The sequence below is a fragment of the Adiantum capillus-veneris genome, chromosome 6 (assembly GCF_014529385.1).
Source record: "Adiantum capillus-veneris isolate H3 chromosome 6, ASM1452938v2, whole genome shotgun sequence".
NCBI classification, from domain to species: Eukaryota; Viridiplantae; Streptophyta; class Polypodiopsida; order Polypodiales; family Pteridaceae; genus Adiantum; species Adiantum capillus-veneris.
The window spans coordinates 72,946,625-72,957,860 of NC_140936.1; the positions used below are offsets into that span (position 1 = coordinate 72,946,625).

The following is an 11,236-nucleotide window of genomic DNA, read 5'->3' on the forward strand; positions in this document are numbered from 1 at the left end:
AATGTTGTGTTTGTTAAGTGTTTTGCTTAGTGCATGAAGCTTTCATCTTCATTGCACTAGCTAGTCTTGAAGGAACACAAAGAATTGTATTGTACAATGTCTCTCTTGATGGGAGAAACCATAATACAAAGCCTTTTGGAGGGGGGGACCGGCTTTATGCAAATCCGGTCCTCAATTGTTGTCAATAGCTTAATTTCTCTCTGTTTTGAAAGTATTGTTCATGCTATCTAACTAGGTGTTATGTTTTTTTGTTGCTCTCTCCACCCAAGCACTCTTGTAATTCTCATTAGGAATCTATTCTAATGAAATGCCCACTGTGTTCATGCTAATTTTCACTACACACAAGTTTTTAGGCCATTAAATGTTACACGTTCCCATAGGTGGTTTGGCCAATTTCAGTGTCAAACTTCCATCTTTTGCTTCCCTAACTCGTTCCCATAGGTGGTTTGGCCAATCTTTCTCGACTATGGGCACTCCATCCCATCCCTCCTCACTATCAGGGGCTGTGAGTTTAGGTGAAGGTGCATCGCTATTTGGCACAAAATAATGTCTATACTCAACGATGTGACTTGGATGGGGCATGGAGACTCTTTGAGCTTGTCAATCCTCAAGAAGTGAATCTAAAGAGCTAATGCAACAACTCAATAAGAAAACCACCACTCAATGATTTTTTTTTTTGGATATGCCCTTTCTCGCCACTCTAAGTTATCATGCCATTTTGACACTCAAATGAAGTTGAAATGCAATGAAACTTTAGAAGGAGGTCTAAGACACCCAGAGGCACTATCCTACCAAGTCTGGTCACAATCTGACAAGGTACCAAAATCACAATCCATCATGAAAAAGGTCATAAAATTTGCTCTCCTATGGTCAAACCATCCAAAAACAATGATTTAAGTACTCAAATTCGAAGATTAGGCTCATTAACACGTAGTCATGAACCTCAACAACACTGACAGTGCTCACACTTGAATGAAAGAGCAAAGAGAGAGGAACACAATGCAAGTTCCATAACTAGAATCGGATTACCCAATCATTAGAAAATTTGATTACAAGTTGGAGCAGCTTAGTAGCTTGAGCGTACGTTTTGCAGAGCTCCTTCTCCTCCAAAAGATAAGCCTCCCCATTCACATTAAAGTTATTAACCTTTATAACTAGGGCTTTCTAAATGGCTTGTGGCTCGCTCACATGGGCCTTTATACATATCATGGTAGAAATATAACTCAGGGAATCGACCTGCTACTCTAGAATCAAGATTTACATAGAGTATCACTACACTAGCTCAAAAAAATAATAAAGTACAAATGTGGTGTCCGACTATGTGTCCGGTCAAGTGGATGTCCGTTCGATCAATCTGCTAACAGTTTTGTCTTCAAAGTTTGTAGCGTCTGTGTAGTTCTTTTTTGGAGTCTTTGGCGGTTGGCTAGGTGCATCCGAACTACTTGCATTGTTCCCCGATTATCTCTAGCACGTGTCCAAGTAACAACCCGAACTGGAATTGTGCGTTTTCCCTGTGATGAGCTACTTGGAATTACTTAAACTATGTTTATAAAGGTCTTCCCTTTGTTTTCTGGATTTCTAGGACAATATTCAAGAAAATATCCCCCCTTGCAACCACACGCTCCACAAAATGCCTCTATAGGTCTCACATTCTTACCTGAATCAGGACAATCATTTTTCCAAAGTTCATCTGCTCCTAAAATTTTGGTTTTTGGTTTTGGCATTGGTTTGATCAAGGTGGTCTAGCTCTATGATTTACAATGAAGTAAATAGGTGTTGCGTATGGTGTTGTTTGATAAACTGGCTCTACCCTAGCGGGTGTTGATTGTGTATACCATTCTTCCTCTACCCCCATTGGTATAGAACTCGTGTTAGGGTATGGTGTAATGAGTACTAGAGCATGTTCATCCATCTTCCCCTCAGGCAACATGTACTTGATTGGCACAACATTATTCCCTAGTAGTGGTGGTTGTTGGCCTAATACTGGTTGTGGTCTCTCCATATTCATGGGTGATCTCTAAATTGGTGCCACATTCGACAAATATCTTTACATGCGATGCCCTTCTGGTCTCACTGGAATGTATTGGATAGTTCGCTCACTCTGTGAGGCTTTAACAATGCTTTCCTTGTTATAAATATCACAATTATCTCCCAAGTCAATAGCATCCATATTGCATCCTTCCCAAGTCATGTGTTTTTTGCTATTCAATATAGCATACAAATCCTTGTTGATGATCCCTCTAAAAACAATGAGACAAGTTGCTCCTCGGTTGGAATTTCCAACTCCGAACATCTGTCAATATATTGTCTCATCCGACTCACACTATCTCTAACAATTTCTCCCTGTGTTTGTTTCATGCTATAGATTTGTGTCACAATGCTATGCTTGATTTGTGCCACAATGCTATACTTGATTCCCATTTTTGAGCAAGCAACAACAAATCACATTGCCAAAGTTGGTAGATTAATTATTGACCCATGAGGTATGGTCTGAAACTAAGTCAAAGGTTTGGAATGGTCATCTACCCTTACGACAAATTCCTCATTATGATCCAAATAAATTTAGGCTTTGTACTTGTTGGTTTTAAAGAAGGTCAAAATATGCTTGAACTTGAGTGAGGTCCCAATTCCTAATTGGGTCGAAAAAGAAGACAACTCAGAACTCAAGTCAAAGTAAGTGTCTGACACTTCTTCTGCTATAGTCTATAAAGGTCTCCTTTGGTTTACACTCTCTTCTATGGACGCGAATGCCCTACTCCTATTCTTCCATAAGGTGCCCAAATTTCCCAACAGTCTACTAGATCTTAAGTTCATACATGGGCTTAAACAACTTAATTGAACAGATACTTCAAACTTGAATAATTTCCATTAGTTTCAGACATAGTTCTTCCACTCCTTGTCTAGTCCTTTTTTCCCAAGTCGTGATTTCTTGCACATCATCACTTCAAATGTATGTGATTCAAAAATTTATCAATATAAAGTTACAAAATATCTAACAACTCCTTCCACCAATCATTGGATACAATCTATGTGCCCCAAACTATGAAATTTTGTGCAAGCTATCTTTGGCATGCCAAAGATGGTACATCTTACTATGGGAATAAATCTAACTTTGATCACTTGGATGGGGTCCTTGTAGCCTGAACAAATTAACCTTGTTGTCAAATCCACAAAATGTTTCTTTTGGTGAAAATTTTATTTTTGGCATGTCAAAGATAAATCTTCCTTATTTCAAGATATTTTGGCCCAATGTGACTTGTTTGAGTCTCTATATGTGATTTCAAGCTTGTCCAATGAGTTTCACATAGTTTTTACTATTTACCAATGTTTTGTCACCCTTTTTTATCCCGTTGTGAAGGTTTTCAACCTTTTTAATGTTTCTTACCCTTGCACAGCTTCAAACTTGTTCAAACTAGCTCATGAGTTGTATAATGTTTCAACAAAGCCCAGTTAATTGAAAATTTTGCAAAAATCACCTTCTGATTGGAAATCTATCTTTGGCCTACCAAAGATAAAATTCTACAAAAATTTGACTTTTTACAATTTTTGCTTCATAGATTGATTTTCTCACATGTTTTAAGGCTTATCCATACCTTGGTTTCAATGTTTGGTCCAAAAATTGATATACTTTTCTTAATCTCCTCACGATTGGTAGTTTTTTTACCAGATTTGGGCATGACCAACCTAGGTTTCAATAATATTAGGAGCAACTCCTCTCAAAGCGAGAAAATGACCCAATAAATTCTTATCTTGGGATAAGAAAAACTCAAGAAACTGAGGTAAGAGGTGAGTGGAGCTCTACTATACCAACACACAAAAGAGAGAGAGAGAGAGAGATTGAAAGAGTCAAATACAGAGAGTCTAGAGAAATAATGAGAACACTTGACCTCACAACGAATAATAGAGCATACTTGTTCCATGTGCGAGTGTCTGATTGTGTTAAAACAAAGTGCAACAAAACCAAGTTATGGGTTGTAAGACCACACAAGACAAGAAAAATATTGAGCCGAAGAAAACCCTAACAAAGTTTGTGAAACTTCTATGAAGAAATCCTAGGGATTATAATTATGATGGATTCATAATCCCAGATTCAATCTTCGTGCTTGTTTACTACAAATTCCACCCTTAAGGTATAAAACATTTGTTTACTACAAATGCCACCCTTAAGGTATAGAACATTTGGCCAAGTATGAGACCTATGTGCATTTATTCTCAAAAAAGTCAAGGCTCCTTTGTGTCTTTTCCAAGGTGCTAACTAGGAGGCAAGGAAAGAATTCAATAGGCTAGAGCTCCGTCACCAGGATCCTCTTCCCAAGACATTGTTACTAAGTTGGTTTTCAAGTTAAAATGTAATGGTAGTATTGATTTCTATAAGTGTATTGTTGGAACATACATCAATTGGACATAAAGATTGAATTTTTGGATGGCGATTTCTATGAGGAAGTTTATGTATAACATCCCCCTATTTTTGGGTATGAAAACAAGATGTGTTGTCTTAAGAAGGTTTTGCATGGTTTGAAATAAGATCCACATGATTGATGTAGAAACATTCATGCTTATTTTGTTGCACACGGTTTTAATAATGGTCCAGTGGATAGCATTTTGTATGTCAAGCATGTGAATGATGCATTTGTGATCATTGTGCTCTATGTTGATGGCATGTTGCACACTAGACCAAATAAGGGGCATGTTTCTGATTCGAATGGCTCTTTTGAAATGTTAGGTTGCCACATCATTTTTGGGCATAAAATTCAAGTAACTTCATGAAGATATTGTTTCATGTCTCACAATGTGTGCATTGGAACATTGGTGAGTACACACACACACACACACGCACACACACACGCACACACGCACGCACGCACGCACGCACATGCACACGCACACGCACACGCACACAGAGATGGGACTGCCACATCGTTATTTAGGCATACAATTTAAGGAAGTTCATAGAGATATTGTTTTGTGTCTGACAATGTGTGCATTGAAACATTGTTGAGTAGAGAGAGAGAGAGAGAGAGAGAGAGAGAGAGAGAGGGAGAGGGGGGGGGGGGGGGGGGGGGGGGGGGAAGAGATGTAGAAATAGATAGACATAAGATAGATAGATAAATAGAGAGAGAGAGAGAGAGAGAGAGAGAGAGAGAGAGAGAGAGAGAGACGCATTGGACCCTGCAAAGCTTAGCCAATGATAATTAAGAAGCATAAGTGATAGCCTTTTGACATGTGTCCCCCTTTCCCCTTTTGTGAGAGCTTTAGGTATTTAATTAATACAATTAAACTCTCATTGGACCCCTTAGTCTTCTGGCCAATAGGAATCAGGCAAGCCATTGGGCTGTTGAATGCTCATTGGACCCCTTGGGAGACTGTCCAATGGTCTTCTATAGAGCTTAATTTCTATTGGTTCTTTTATCAAGTGTTTTTAAATGAATCAAACTAAATTTACTCTAGCTTAATTCTCATTGGTCCACCTCTATGGCCATCCAATAGGAATTGAATGCTTCTTGGGGACAACTGGACTAGGAACCTGAGATGTGTCCATTATTCCCTTTATGTAAAGGGAACCCTTTGTGTGTGTGTATTCTCTCACCTCACTCTGTCACTTCCCCTACCTTTAGGGCTCGCTCCCTCCTCTTTAGGAGTCTTTGAAGACTTTGTGTACACTACCAAGCATCCAATTTTCCTAAGCAATGACCATTGGACTTAACCTTTGAATTTTGGAGCCTTAGCATTTTGGAAGTCTTAATGGGCTGAACCTTAGGTCTTTGAATCCCATTGCTCTTCTGTAGATGGTCCCCCTTTGGATCCCTATTTTCCCTCCTTTGGATCCCTACTGTGACCAGTCTGCTAGCCTTACCAATAATCTAGCTTTTTCTCCCCTGGTACTTCCCCATATTAAATGATCAGTTTAACATGGGAAAATCATTTAGGAGAATTAGACATTAGTTATTATGACATTATCTCTCTCTTCAAATCATAGTCTTCCTCAACAATGGGATAGAGAAGATAAAGCCTATTCATTAGTCCTTTTTCTAGGGGGTAGAGGATCCGTATCTTACCCTACAACATCGTTCCAGAATGGATGACTAATCCATTTGACGCTTGAGAGCCTAAGCTACCGCAAGCATGTCTGCACATTAGTCCTATCAATCTTCCATAGTAGAGTGACAAGCTCTACTTGGTGTTTGGAAGACGTCGTCTTTCGCAAACTTGATCCTAAGCATGCACACTACTTAACATTTGTGCACAATAAAGGAAAAGAGAGTCTTATAAGAAAAAAACTTTGTTTATTTTAAACATTTGTACATTTGCTTACTCTGACAAGGTTTAGGTTATCATTTGATTATTGTATACCTTGCATCCATCTAGCATCTTCAAAAGGATAGTTCTTAAACTTAATAAGATACCGTCGGATAATCTTACCGCCTCTCAATACCTTGTCCTCATGTCGGAGAATGGACTTGGACACTGCAGCACCTCTTCTTGGTCCTCGATCTCCGATGGGTCTTCAATAGTTGGTTCTTGGGGTGGCTCTCCTTTGTAAGGCTTTGATAGGCTCACATGGAAAGCATTGTGTATGAGCCAATGACTGGGCAACTTGAGTTGATAGGCCATGTCATTGATTGGTCTAAGAATCTAGAAGGGACCATAGTACCTTTTTGCTAACTTCCAGGATTCTTGCCCGTCGTGTGCCTTAATCGAGTCATGGGAAATTTAAGCAAGACCCAATCATTTTCTTTAAAGGCTTGGGCTCTTCTATGCTTATCAACAACAACCTTTTGCCTTTGCTGTGAGATAAGATAGCATCCTTAATCTTTTGGAAAGATTCTTGTAGGTCTCACCTATACACTCCAATAAAGGTTCGATGAGGCCTGAATAGCTTCTCCATCAAGGGGTTCAATGTGACTGGTGCATTGGTCAAGCCAAAAGGCATGACAATGTATTCGTAAAGACCAAACATAGTGCGAAATGCGGTCTTTACAATGTCTTGATCAACTATCCTTATTTGATGGTAGCCACTTTTTAGGTCAATCACACTGAAGTAGGTCGACCTTGTAGCTTATCAAATAGGTCTTCTACCCGCAGAACGGGAAACCTATTCTTGATAGTGATCCTATTCAGTGCTCTATAGTCGACACACATATGATATGTGCCGCTTTCTTTTGCACTAATAACACGGGTGAACAAAATGGAGATGAGCTAGGCCTAACCATGCCCTTTTCAACTAACTCATGCACTTGCCGTATAATCTCCTCTTGTTGAGCTTGAGAAACTCTATAAGGAAGTTTATTACGCAGTGAACTTCCTGGAAGAAGTTCAATTGCATGGTCATCAATGCCTCGTTTAGGAGGTAGTTCACAAGGGATTTCGTCAATAAAAACATCTTGAAATTCCTTGAGAAAATTGGAAAACTCTAACTCCTTGTGACTATTTATATTTTCTTTTGCGAAAGATTAGGTTCATTTTGAGAATCTTTCACAAAACTCATGTACACGGAAATATGGCTCTTTATTGACTTATTGAAAGCGAGCGATGTGTTGGTTTCCAGTTGTACATTTAGGGAGGGCTCTGTCACCTGGTACTCGCATCATTGTGGACTATAGCCAAAGCTGACTATCCTCTTATGTAGAAGTCTTTAAGAGTGATGTATGTTTTAGGAACAAAATAGCATAAAGATATGAGAGCCATACAGGGATATGCGATCCGATTAATTTATCCAAGTAGCTTCATTTCCAATTGAATGATGCATTGATGGTGATGCTGAAGAGTTGATTCAGAAGGAAATAGATGCTAAAACAACCCACAAGCATTCTTTAAAGAACAAGGAGAATGTGCTAGATCCTTTCCTAGAGGACGAGATAATGTATGTACTTGCTACCATAGACATTTGTGCCATCCATTTGCAATGTGTCTTTCAAGAAGAAGATGGATTAGACATAATGCAGAATCTGATAGTGATTGAGATTAGCCACCAGCTAATTCAGGAGCTTCTAGCTCTGAACCTGGGGCTCGCCACCCACGTCAACATGGTCTAAGGAGTTAATTCAAAGAAAGGGAGGACAATGTTAGCAATGATGAGAATTCGAAAAGGGCAACCAACAGCCATGGACAGTTAGAATGAGGAAGCAAGATTCAAGAAGTACAACAGCTATTGGGAGTAAGAAAGAAAGGAAGCCAATACCCAAATGCGGGGCATGGCTATGTGAATGCATGGTTGCCTTGAGCACCATGGCAATAGATAACTGAGCGCTTAACCCTTGTATGGAGCAGGTCTACATCTTATACCCAATCATTTGTTATAATTATGAATGAGCAAGTGATGTGTTGATTTCCAGTTGTACATTTAGGGAGGGCTCTGTCACCTGGTACTCGCATCATCGTGGACTATAGCCAAAGCTGACTAACCCTCTTATTTAGAAGTCTTTAAGAGTGACGTATGTTTTAGGAACACAATAGTATAAAGATATGAGAGTCATACAGGGATATGCGATCCGATTAATTTATCCAAGTAGCTTCTTTCCCAATTGAATGATGCATTGATGGTGATGCTGAAGAGTTGATTCAGAAGGAACTAGATGCTAAGACAGCCCACAAGCATTCTTCAAAGAACAAGGAGAATGTGCTAGATCCTTTCCTAGAGGACGAGATAATGTATGTACTTGCAACCATAGACATTTTGCGCCATCCATTTGCAATGTGTCTTTCAAGATGAAGATGGATTAGGCATAATGCATAAAAGAGTGTAAACTTGAGTTGGCATACACTACTTCAAAATTCCAACTTGTCTAGAGTGATGTTTGTGGCCGATGCATACTCCATAATTTGGGTGTCATTAGTACTTCATGACTTTTTATTAATGATTACTCTAGGCATGCATGGGTGTATCCACTTGAGGCAAAGTCTATTACTGGTGGGAATACAAATGTAAGTCCTAAATGAGGAAAATGTGTAGCCCGATGCAGGTTTCAAATGATGTTAGAGATCATCTATTTTTTGAGGTAGAATTACAAGATGTTATTGACGAGGATAGGGTTGAAGTGGAGTAGGGTAGAGGTATACCAACGTGGTTGGTGCAAACCTTGTGAGAGGAAAAATCTTTGTCATTTGATGAAGCACAAAATTTAGAATATGGGTTTGCGACGATAAGAGATGTAGAAATAGATAAGACATATAGATAGAGAGTGAAAGATATACATACAGAACGAGATAACATGGAGAGAGAGAGGGGGGGGGGGGATATAGATATAGGTGTATGCTAGTAAAAATATAGAGATAGAGATAGAGAGTAGTAGAATAAAGTGGTGCCAAGGAGATATGGAAATAGATAGACATAGAGATAGATAGAAAAAGGAGTATTAAGGTATGGAGAGTCATATAGGGATATGTAATCCGATGAATTTATCCAAGTAGCTTCTTTTCCAATCGAATGGTGCATTGATGGTGATGTTGAAGAGCTGATTCATAAGGCAACAGGCGCAATAGAAGCAAGGTGGATTGTAAGACCACGACTAAACAAGACAAGAAAAAGATTGAGCCAAAGGGAGAGTTTGTGAAACTCCTGTGAAGAAAGCATGGGGGGGTGATAATTAAGATGGACTCATAATCTCAGATTCAGTCTTTGTGCTTGTTTACTACAAAGGCCAGCCTTAAGGTATAAAATGTTTTGACCGCTGTGTGCATTTATTCTCAAAGAAGTCAATGTGCTAACTTGGAGGCAAGGAATAGGCTGTTGGAGCTCCATCTCCACTATCCCTCTTCCCAAGACCTTAATATTGTGATTATTTATGCATCTTTTAAGCTTCTCTTACTACATAATGCTAGCCGAATTCGCAGCCTATGCTCGATAAAGAAAGGCGTCACAATTGTCTCCCCATGAAGTCCCTAACATATCTTCCAGCAGCTACGGAGGTGGGTAAGATGATTCTTTCCAAGAGAGGCCCACGCAACAGGCTCAACCATATTGGGTGCACTACTGGCACGTGGCGACTTTACCCGCACTTAGAGAGCATTTTGATAGATGAAGCTGTCAAGGTAAGCGTGAACCTCGCTCCTATCCTCGGTGGGCCAAAGTATGCGGGGGTGCATATTGTCGCCCGTGGCATTTTCGAGACAGATGACTGGACGGGAGTAAGAGAGCACGGGCGGGATGATATCCCACATGCGAGGGCGCAAGGGCCATGGAGCAGGTAGCAGGAGGCCACGAAGGCGTGAAGTAAGGTGTGGGTTGAGGACAGAGCGAACTATTCTTTCGCCTTTTACTAAAGAATACCGTGTCCACGGCCCAGTTGAAGCACCATACTCTGAATTTTTGGCAAGGGGCTGCCTCCTTGTGATGGGGCCCCTCTCAATCATATTCCAGAACGACTGATGAAGACGATGCCATAGAGCAGCCTGAGCTTGTACTCACGGGCTCCATTGAGCTTCCGATGCTCTTCTGTACAGACAAACCCTACAGAAATGGCCCGGGCCCCTTTCCATTGCTTGCCACAGGAGCAAAGCTCTGCCGCAGATTTAGTACAGTTCTTTGGATCTAAACGGCGAGACCTTCGTCCTACACTAGTTGGCCAGCAGTTTATGCAAACAAAGGGGGGTGAGAGTTTACCTCCAATGCTTTTTGTGAAGTATTATTGTGTGGACAACTGCGGAGTTGTGGTACAAAAGAAGAGGATTTTTGTTGAGACGTGCTCGAGCATATGCATCGAGAGCTATTGTGGACAAAAGAGTAACCATGAGTGTGTTTGCATACTTCTCCTAAGACTTTCGAGTGAGTGCGTCCTCGACAGACCCTAGTTGAAGCGCAATTTGATAGAAAGCCTGAGTCACGTCTCCCATTGTTGGCATAAATCCATGTTGGCGCACTGAAGGTACTGCAAGGCAGTCTGATGATGCGGTTTCACCCATCGCACGAGATTTGGTCCGCTTGTTCTTTCCACATTGTATGATGTCTGATGCAGATAAATTTCACCTAAACCCATGACACTTGTTCTCTACTCCAAACGATGTTTAGGCCATGTGCAGTGTGCTCGCCCGCAAGCTCACTCAGAAAAGAACCACAGACGCCATAGCAAAGCTATGGAACAAAGAGCACCCACAACAGATAACAGCAAGTGCAAGCGCGGTGTATCATCTACAGACACTGGCTGGCACCAAGGACTATCAAGATACAAAGGGGGTGTAGAGGTTTTACTGTGCAATGGAGACCAAAGCAACGAACGATATCTTCCACACGACATTTGCT

General features: G+C 40.5%; 1 pseudogene; it reads left to right on the plus strand.

Annotated features, from left to right (window-relative positions):
• The first annotated feature begins 10,212 nt into the window (after positions 1 to 10,212).
• LOC147455688 (U5 spliceosomal RNA) lies at positions 10,213 to 10,328 on the plus strand (annotated as a pseudogene).
• The last annotated feature ends 908 nt before the right edge of the window (positions 10,329 to 11,236 follow it).